Source organism: Corvus brachyrhynchos, unplaced genomic scaffold, assembly GCF_000691975.1.
Source record: "Corvus brachyrhynchos isolate BGI_N302 unplaced genomic scaffold, ASM69197v1 scaffold26, whole genome shotgun sequence".
Taxonomy (NCBI): Eukaryota; Metazoa; Chordata; class Aves; order Passeriformes; family Corvidae; genus Corvus; species Corvus brachyrhynchos.
The window spans coordinates 6,353,597-6,364,475 of record NW_008239324.1 but is presented as its reverse complement, the minus strand read 5'-3'; the positions used below and the strand labels follow the sequence as shown (position 1 = coordinate 6,364,475).

General features: G+C 43.7%; 1 long non-coding RNA gene across 1 annotated transcript; it reads right to left on the bottom strand.

Annotated features, from left to right (window-relative positions):
* Positions 1–422: 422 nt before the first annotated feature.
* LOC108448366 lies at positions 423–4,733 on the bottom strand. The gene is made up of 2 exons (XR_001864264.1): positions 1,566–4,733; positions 423–1,368 (listed from the first exon to the last, which is right to left on the bottom strand). It is a non-coding gene; the product is annotated as an uncharacterized LOC108448366 (long non-coding RNA).
* Between the last annotated feature and the right edge of the window lie 6,146 nt (positions 4,734–10,879).

The following is a 10,879-nucleotide window of genomic DNA, read 5'->3' as shown; positions in this document are numbered from 1 at the left end:
TGCATATGTTTCCACCATGGTTATGCAAAGTGATTAGTGATAAACCTATAAAAATCTGGGGTGTGAACCAAAATAGTTGGATGAGCCCATCCTTGGGCTGCACTGGAGCAGCTGTACTGTGCACACCAAATGCAGAGCAGCTCATTACCATTGAAAGCTGAGAACCAAACCACAAAACCACACTGATTTCTCCCAAACCATCTTCCCTGGGCTGGCTGAGGAATGCCAAGTGCCAGCGCTGAGCCCACTGTGCTGCTCTGGGGACTGGAGTTTCCATGGACAGGGTGATCCAAAGCAAGAATAGATCCTCCAAATGGCAGCACTGCTATAAACAGGGACGCTGTCTTGGCTTGCCTCTTTGCTAGCTGTACAAATAATTTCTGGGCAGCAGAAGCGTAATAGACAAGAAGCACATGAGAGGATATATTTCTCTAATTTACTCAAGTCACTGAGATGCACCAGGGCAATTTTTAAAAACTGCTCACCGCTTGGGAGGTTAAACTCTGTCAGTTTCTAAAAAATTTATTATTTCTAGCTGTAATTACAAATCTAAGTAAGAGACTATCTAGAAAAGCAGATCCATTTAGCCTCTGTAGCAGAAGTGTATTGGGGACTCAGAGCACATACTGGGGACCCAGAGGAACCGTGCTACTGTATCATCCATAATTCAGACTTTCCCCAGATATCCAAGCTCACAAGTCAAAAAATGCAAAAAAAGCATCCAGAATCCAGCCCAGAGAAACAAATTTCCTTCATCTGTACAGCCTGGCACAACAAGAATTCTTGTTTGCTGAATACTTGTGAAAAACAGTGCTCATTTTTTGTGTCTCTGAGAAATTTCATTAATTTGGCCTCAGAAGTCCATGTTGCAAAAAGCAGGACCCTTTCAGGCAGCCAGAATTCCCTGACACAGGCTCAAGCAATACCCTGAGTTCAGCCTTTATTACATCATTTTTTTGATTTGCAAAGCTGGTAAACACAGACCCATCTCCAAGCTCCTGCATAGCTTAACCATTTGTCATATCAGTAATGTGGGAGCTGGGATGGGCTAAGGGTACAGGGACACGTAGAGAAGAGTTACAGCCACAAAGGTGACGACTGTTATGTTAACAATTAGCATCTGTTGCCATTAGAGCTTGTAAGGCAGATCCAAGCAGGGAGGAAAATGCTGTGCCAGCATCTCCATTGGGTTTGCAGCTGGTCAGTGGGACTCTCCAGCTTCCCACCACCTGCAGGGAATAGTGAAAGCTCTTGGAGCCATTGAAAATTGTAAGTTCAGAGCAGGGCCTGCACATCTGGCAACAGAAGGTCCATCCTTTTCCTTGCCAAATGAATCCCAGAGACTTTGCTTAGACCTTTTGCACAAACCTGTTTTGGACAAGAGAGAAAAAGACCACACCACAATGAAACCTCATGTTTCCTGTACTGGAAAAGCCCTTTATTCCCAAAGCACAGAGCTAAACACAGCCTGCACTGGCTCCTGAAGTAAACCTCCCTCAGTTGATTCATCAAGTGATGAAGCACACTTGCTGCCTGAGGGATTTCCAGCACTGGAAGTTACTCACCCCGCCTGCGAGATGGACTCCACGACACAGCTGTGCTCCTGCCACTTCAGGGGATGGTGTTTTTCCCCTGCACCTTGAAAAACTCTGTCCTGCCACCACCTCACACAGCTCAGGAGCTGAGCTGGGCAGAGGTTTTTGCAGGGGCTCAGGTACATGCTAGCCACATCACCCTGCTGTCTGACTAAACAGAGATGAGTAGCAACACTCCTGTCATGGCCCTCTCTGGTGTTTCAACAAACACATAATGAATATCTCACTGACTCTTGGAAAAAATGCTCTGGAGTCACCTTCACTAACTGCAATCTTTTTCCATCTTGGTGGTCTCCTGACAACCAGGATTGCAGCTCCAGCTGTGAAGGTGCTGTTCCCCTGCAGCCAGCCCTGTCCCCACCACCTCTTCCCTCTGCCAGCGGAGCAGCGCCAGGCGGGAGGTTTGCAGAGAAACCAGGAGTTCCAAAGCGTAATCCCGAACAGATGGCAGCTGTAGCCGTGCAGCCTCAGAAGGGCACTTTTAAAAGTAAATAGCAACAAATGTTTTGGTGTGTAATGCGTTGAAATCTTGATCTCACACAGAGCTTATTTTCTTTTTTTTCCTCTCCCAGCAGTGGAAAATGGCTGAGGACAAATGCTGCTGAAAAGAATGAAGAAAGAAAAAACCTCAATCAATTAAATGTTTTAGAAACAATTGCATTTCAAAATCAACAAGAAGAATTCATGAAAATCAATCCTAATTCAAGAGGGCTGTACTGATTTGTTCATCTTTCCCTTTCCCTGCCTAAGCAACCAAAGCAATAAAAATGATAGCTCCATCTCAGGCAAGGAAGCAATTGAAACTTCAAAAACGTTCAACATCAGCTGATGAAGCTTGATGCAGTCTCCATGGCCTGAAAGCTAAATATTCTGCAAGAGAAGCAATGTACCAGGCAGATGAGTGGGAGTTTCAGATAACTCCTACCCCTTCAGCTTGTTTCTCTCAATAAAGCCAAGCAAACCAAGGTAAGACTGTCCTGTCACAGGGGAAAAGCAAAACTGTATCAGCAAAGGCACTGCACAGACAGGAGCTGCCTCAGTTGCTCTTCACCAGTAGGAAACAACTGCTCTCCTCTCATATGGTGCCCACTCAGGGCCACCACCACAGGGACATCAACAGGGCAAATCTGGCAAAAAAAATTAGGACTTGCAATGCACATCCTGATGCGCCTTCCTGAAATGCTACAGCCACTGGGACACAGGCAGCGTGCCACAAACCTGAAGCTCTTCATCTCATCATACCAAGTGGTCCCAGAAAAAACACGTCTTGAGAAACCCAAAGAGGAAGGATTGGGCACCTCCTGCTCCCTAGATCTGGCCCCAAAGTAGTGTCACATGAAAAAAGCATTTTTCAGGCTGTCACACTGGCATGGAGGGTGTCTGGGGGATCACTACCAGGTGTGTTGATATTGCCCCAAATAATGACAATTTTTCCAGAATCTCCCACTCAAACGTAGTGTGGGGGAACACATCCCCCTGCCAGGATCTGCCCTGCTCTAAGCTGAAGTCATGTAAGCATAATTCTTGCAGCACCCAGCCTTGTGCAAATAAACAGTGTCCAACCACCTTCAGAGAGCTTCCTGGCAGTGCAGAGAGCAAGCAAACCCAGAGCAGGGCACTCGTATCCACAGGCTCACATCATCTCACCTTGGCACCACCAACAGTAACTACTGAGTTTTGTCTTGAGACAAGCAAACACAGACTCAAGTGTGGGTTTAAAGGTATTTGGAAGATAAAAGCTTCCTAGTTAGCAAGGACACGCTCCCAAAGGAGGGTTTCTCTTTAACAGGCACCGACAGCACCCTGTGTCATTGCAAGGCAAGATCTGAAATAGTTACTCACAGAGGAGATTGTTTATCTGTGACTCACAGACATCTTCCCAGCTACCCCCATGCTCTCTAAAAGGGAGCAGGAATTTGAGCAAGAAAAAAAACTGGGAATAGCAGTGTGGAATGAAATGAGGAAAGACAGTTAAGAGAGAAGGAGAAAAAATCTGGAGACAAAACATCACAGGAAGAAAAGAGGAAATGTAAAATATGGTCTGGAGAAGGATCTCAGACACCTGAGATTTTTACAGGTTCAGATTTTCTTCAGATAAGGTTTTATCACTTCTTTCTATAAAGTAAGGAATTTTGTTAGACTTCCATCTGCCCCATACAATCACAAAAGTTGTTCAGACACACTCCATCATTCTTCCTATGTGTCTACTGGAACCAGATGGAGATTTTAGGAGGGAGACAGTAGGGACCTACATGTCCTGCTATGGTCATAACCCAAGGAACTTAGATACCACTTGATAACTCTGTATATACTTAAGGATTCAGTGCCCTGTTCTTCTGTTCCCTGCAATGCTCCCTGTTACTGCAACTTGAGCAAATGCTTGAAGACTTGGGATGTATTTCTCCATAGCACTGCAAAAGAAATTGTGAAAATGATTTTCAGAGAAAAGAGCAGCCCCTTTTGAGATGGCATCCAGGATTTGGGGTTCTCTTTGTGACCCCCTGGTAGTAATGCACAGCCTAATTTCCATTTTGTCTTATATTCCACAGGAAAACACACTGCAGTTTCACTGCAGAGACCAGGACCCAAGAGTAAGACATGGGGCTGAAGTTTCTACAAGGAAAGAGAAAAACAGGCAGAGATTTGTGCTTTACCAGCCCCTGCCTTGGACCAGCCCAGCAACACAAGCATGTGTTTGCGCTGCTGTTCAGTGCTGCCATCACCCAGCAACCACGGAAGCCACTTGCTCATCACAGAAGGCTCAGGATGGTGACCAACTATCCCATGGCAGGGTGGCCTCCTGGGCTGCTCCTGGAGTGGTGTGATCAAGGGGTGCATCACTGTGCAGCCTCACCATGACTTGGTCATTCCCAAAATCCTCTGGCTCGCCTGGGCACACAGGAATGGAGGGTGAGCCCAGCAACCCACTCACCCAGCAGCACAGCCACACTGAAAGCAGATTTTTCTTTCCTCAAATATATCCATTATATCTCTTCATTTAGCTGGGATTCACTGAGACTCATTTGCTGTAGACTTGGTTAAGAGATTAAAACTGTATTTATTCCTGAGCCAGCCAGCCAGTATGACCCATTTGCTATAATGGATAGAGGAAATACACGACCTCACTACTTTTTTATGTCAAAACTGCCCAGGATATATCCTCAGTTCCTTCCTGAGCTTTGGTTTGATTATTTTGATTTTATTTTCCTGATAACACTTGTGCTGAGCTGCCAGAGACCCCTCCTGAACCATCCTCCTCCTGCCAGGAGTACAGGTCCATTCCCGTACGTGCCTCTGGTGTTCAGCTCGTGCAGGTCAGGGCTGTTCTGGGACAGAAGAGATCTACGGCTGTCACATGAACCTCCAAACCCTCTACAACCACTGATTATCATCAGGAAGAAAAAATAACTGCTAAGACCCTTACTTTCTGCTGTAGAGAAAACACATTTTAATTCTACCTTGGAATCAGCCTGTTGAAGGCAATGGACTTACATACAGCCAGAATTTTCTCTCTTCCAAACAACTTCCAGCTTTGCATACAGGTTAAATCCTGCCACATTCATCTTCAGTACTTAAAAAACCCTTCCCATTGACCTGTTTTGTTCTTCATATCAAGCAAAGAAAAGGAGAGAGGGTAGAAAGAAATATCATTCTTATATGTATGCTAATGGATTATCTACCTTTTCCAAAGATTTTTAAAAAAATCATGAGGATATTAATAACTTATATTTACATATCTGTTCATCCCAAAAAAGAACAACTATAGCCAATAGCTATAGCAATATAGCCAAACTATAGGACTACCTGCTGAAAGGTGGAAGAGGACAGGTGGTTAATAATTTAATGTAATTGTTTTCCAGCAGTAAAGGAGGTGAAGATAATACAACATTTCATGAATTCAACAAAGCAAGAGCCAGCCAGCTTAATATCCACATGAACTATTGATGCAGGTTGCCAGAGATCCCACCCCAGCACCCAAATCTCCTGGACACAATTCTGTTAGGAGATCAGGGAACTCATGCAGTGCATTTGAAAAAACCCTTCTTCAGCCACAGAATAAGCATTTTCAGCCAATTTTCAGATCTTCTGGTCCAGGCAACAGTCAAATATATCTCAGACAAGTTGGACTACTACAGAAATTGAATTCTTCATGCTGTGACAATGCATTTTTCAACACCTTAGTCATTAATGTAGAACTCTCTTGAGCTGGCCAGACGCTTGGTTTCTGACATCACCGAAATCACGGGGAGTTTCACTGCTGCCTGGTGAAACCCAGAGAAACAGCCAACAGCAGCTCCCAGGGACACATCCCCCTCTTGGTAAGTTTTACGATACTTGGTGGCCACAGCCACACTCAGTAGGTAAGAATGGCCACACCATGGCAGACTGATGAGCTGCCCAGCCTCCCTGACTCTCTCCAAGGCTGGTGGAGGCTGCGCTAGGAGGGATACGAGCACAGCAGCCTCTCCTCCTGCACTCATGCTCCTGACAGTCTGTCACCCGGGGACAGCTTTAGCCAGAGGCAGTAATTTTCTGTATTTAATAACCTTTGATGGATCTTTTCTACAGGACTTTTTTCTTCTGCTTTTTGAACCTGGATCAGGTTTAGCATCCAGCCAATATTTTGATATTGAGTGCACTGATACTCCAAATACGGAGCTTCAGGTACTGTTTCATTCTTGCCTGAGATGTCATTTCCCCCAACATGACCTTCTCAGAATACCACTGCCTGTTTTGCACGTGCAGAATTTGTTCTCCCACATCCCCTCCCTATGAAAGCAAGTCCTTGTCTCACGGCATTGTGAGGGATACTCGCGAAGGTTCGCTTCAGCCAAGGACAGCCAGTCTGTGGGCTCTCTTCAAAATCAGAGGTGAGAGATGATTCCTGTTATTCATCCTCCAGAGGAGTGTCTCTTTTCCTCCACTGATTACAGCCTCTGTCAGCTAAAGCCAGCCTTTGTGAATCACATCAGTACTTAGAATCAGGAAGCACTGCATAACATTGAAACAACACTTGGTAGAGCTGATGCTTCTTTTAAATATTTTAACAGATATTTCTAATAGAAAAGCAATGATAATTCTGTTTTAAAAAATCGAGAGGTTTCTGCAGAGAAAAAGTGCAGGAGTTGTAGGTAACTAATGGTATATTTGTACTTGGAGTTAGCTTCTGAGAGCTGTGAATCTTACAAGTATATACTGATATTTTCAGGGACTGAATTAGCATTCCTCAATAAGATCACTCATCAGGACTACTTGTGTGAATGAGAGCTGCAAGGTTTCTGGATAGCATTTATACAAAACCAGGAATGTTCCTGAAGTGCTGTAAATGGAGCCACTTTAATTGTCTATCCAAGTCTTGCATCTGATGACAGTAGCTGAATGAAATGACACTTGTGTGCAATCCGTAGCATGTCTGAGCTTGAATGCGCAATGCAGAAGGTTAAGCTCAGTTTCACCAAGACCAAGCAATGACTGATTTTCCTCCACAAAGTAATCAAGACTTTGACTCTAACCAGCACTCCTGGATTGTGGCTGGAACAATTTAATTCCGACTAAATCATCACCTTTGATGTTGTGGAAACAGAAGTAGTAAAGGGCTGACGGATCCTTGTCGTCATTAAGCTCCAAGCCAAGGTCAGCTACCCTGTCTCATTTTTGGCACCATTTCACCCTTCCCTGAAGGGCAACATCGCATGGCTTCAGTTTTGTGGCTTTTCAAGGTTACTGGTGCACCTGCTGAATCAGCCATGCTATTATATACTTCCTACTGTGGAATGTGGATAGATGTCAGCTTCTTCCCCACTTACAGTTCTGTTCCATTTAAGTTCTTCCATCACCATAGAAGTAGAAATATCTGCACTACCATACAAGTAGAAATTGGATCAGATGAAGGGGCAGAAAACAGCCCATCATTATGTAAACCTAAACCTAACAGTGAAAAGACCCATGAGGGAAACTGTACTGATTTCCTCTCAATGACCAGCAGCAAAAGAGTTAATCACTTCACTTACGATTTTTTTTGTAGGCCTACAAGCCTTTTAGCCACCATGTGTCCCTGAACCACTAGAAAATGGAAAACATTGACACTGCAAAGACTCCTTAGAGCTGGGAGTTGAAAGTCATTACAGAAAAGAGAGAGAAGCTCACACTACATCAAGGGTTATTGACAAGTTCTTTCTCACTTTGAGAAACCATAACTTGGGGCTCTCTGATGATTTAGGTAATCTCCTATTTCAGGCCACACAATAAACGTCTTCTTAAAACAAGCAGTAGAAGCCTTTAATTTTATATTAAAAAGACTTTATTGGGCAGAAACTGATGTGGATCCTCAGGAAATCGTTGGTTTGAAGCACAGTACTGAGCAGTGCTTTCATTCAGCTGCTGTCTTCTGGGACTGGTAGACAGCCCAGCCCCAGGACCTCCTCCAGCCCTGGTACATGCAGTTCTCAGCTTCCTCTGCAGATCTTCTCTCTGGCATTTGTTACTTTCCCCAGAATACATCCTGTTCTCCTCTCTGTGGCATGACAGACCTGAACAGAAAACTTTCTAAGGTTAGTTCCAAGTACTTTGAAGACAGGCTGTTGTATCTCTCTGCCATGCAAATGTGTTAACCCCATGAGCCATAGCCCAAAAACTTCACCCAGTTCCAAGACAGGAGCTGGTGACTCCAGTCAGTGACTCCCAGGTACTGTAGTTATCATCGTCCACCCAGAGAGGCATGAAAAACTAACAACAGAATTAGCTTTTTCAGCATTTCTCTAGACTCCATCAGGCTGTCCAAATTACTTCTTGACACCAATTATACTTATTGACAGGTCACTTTTTTTTTTTACTCTTGGTGTCTCATTCTTTTTTTATAGCCAATTTTCTACACAATAAATCCACCCCAGACCATCTCTTCCCTTAATACTCATCTTTACTTCTCTAAATCGCTAGTCAAATTCTAAGGTGCTACTTCATTTGATTTGCTGGAGTAGAACATATTTGTGGGGTATGGAGTAAGAGTGAAGTACGGATATCTGCAATTTAACCCAGTATCTGTGCATTTAATTAATCCTTCCTGCATCAACCATTTAACCTTTATGGGCGTTCTTATTGCCTCTCATTGTATTGATTTCTGTCCATTTCTCCAATTTAGTGAGATCATGCAGTATTTTAAACCTGTCTTCCACTGCATAACTAGGTTTAGCTGGTGGGTAATTGACATCAATTTAAAGAATGAAAAATTAAGCTGAATATCCGGGGAAAACTTCCTAATGGTGAGATCTGCTAGAATGCATCGCTATCTCTCCGTGGGATTGGTGGCCGTTCCATTAGCACGTACATTAAAACTGTACTGAAGGAATATAAGATTATAGATTGGACAGAACAATCCCGAAGTAGCAGGGGAAAGACAAGCTGCAAAGCTCTGCAGCTTTCCTCCTACAGTCACATCATTCTGGGCTTGCCCCACTCCCTCCTCATCCCACCCACCAGTTCTCTGAGGATGTGCTGATCCTGCAATATCAACTAATTACGGGGATGGATCCAATGTGGTATTCCCTCCAATACTATTGCAACCTCAGTTGTGGTGGTGGGAGTGTCATGGTAGCTATGAGACTTTTTCAAAGTCCACAGAATAGTTTTCTCACCCCTCTTTACTACCTCCTGGCTATGGGAACAAACTTTTCAGTAAGATCTGTTGCCATAAGAAAAGGAGTAATGGTTATACACCAGAAGAGGGTAGATTTAAATTAGATATAAGGAAGAAATGTTTGATTTTGAAGGGGGTGAGACATTGTAGGTTCCCAGAGAGGTGGTGAATGCTCCATTCCTGGAAACATTCAAGGCAAGACTGGGGAAGGCTCTGAGCAACACAGTCTAGTTGAAATTGTCCCTGCTCACTGAGGAGGGGTTGGACTAGATGGCTTTGAAAGGTCCCTTCCACTCCAAACATTCTGCGATTCTAGGAAGAAAGCCAGAGCACTCTACAAACCCTTGAGCTGGGTAGCAGAGCCCAGGATGGTGATGTGCTGGAGGGTTCATCTCTCCCCAGTCTGGAAGTCCCCAGAACAGGACAAGACACGCGAGATCATAAAGTTGTCATTTACCCCGCAACATCACTTTGGCACAGTCTTTTTCAAAGGCATCCATCAGTCCTGTTACCACCCTTCACTTCTTAAAGAAGACTATCTGATTAACTTTTCTAGCACAATGGTTGAAAACTGATTGCAGAAAGAAGCTGGGTTTTGCTGAGGCACAGATCAGATACAGGAGAATAAAGACTTCAGTTTAAAATACACTGCTGACTCTTAGGTTTGGAAGAGAGAGCAGAAACAAGTATGTTCTTTATGCACCTTGATGAAATAGTTTAACTGCAGGAACAGCCAGAAAGTTCTTCCTCTCCACCTTTAATGGAGAGGTTCTCTCATTTACAAGGGGAAAAAAAAGAAGCCTATTTTCATCTGAAGTTGTTACTACCAGCAACCACTTTTTATTAAAAGAGGACTTCTGTCAGCTCTTGAAAAAGGGAAACATCTTTTTCAGCAACAAAACCCTATATATTTATCTCAAAAGCCAAGTAGGCTGGAATGCATTTTGTTTGGTGGAGGAGGTAGTCTTTTTTCTTTCAGGTTCTTGAAATTCATCTGCCATGAATAAGCAGATTTTTTTAAAAAATGAAATTTCCCTCTAAGAAAATTTCAAAAGAAACATTTCCTACAGCTCTGCTCAGTTAGCAGCAGCAAAAAAAATGGCTCAGAAATGGTTCAATTTCACAGCTGCTCCCCTGAATTTTTCTGAGAGCTAAGAGAGTAAGGAAAAAACTTGCCAATTTCTGATTTTCCCTTAAGAAAGAAATTAGCAGATTATTGTGTAGGAATGGGGATGTTCATGGGACAAAGGGCTGAGTGCAGACTCCACACTGGTCAAGAAGAAGAGAAATAATTTTCTCCATGGCAGGAAGCTTGGGCTACAAATTTGTCAGATAACGAGTAGCCAGAGGCTGATACGAAAGACTAATTCTCTTAGTAAAGCCCTTGGAGAGTTTCCCAATATGAGTCCAAGGCTGGCAAGCTGTTGGAGGAGACGGGAAGAAAATGCAGCCATCTCATGAGGACACCGTCTTTGGATTTCTTCATTGTGTTTTTCCTATACAGCACTCTTCATAATTCCCTCTGGCTAGAACCATTGAAATGAAACTTATTGATTGAAATTCTGATCTTATTGATTTTACACATGAGATTTGTGTGAATATGAAAGAGCAGGAACTGCTCTATAGCCGCACCCATCTCCATTTATTCCCT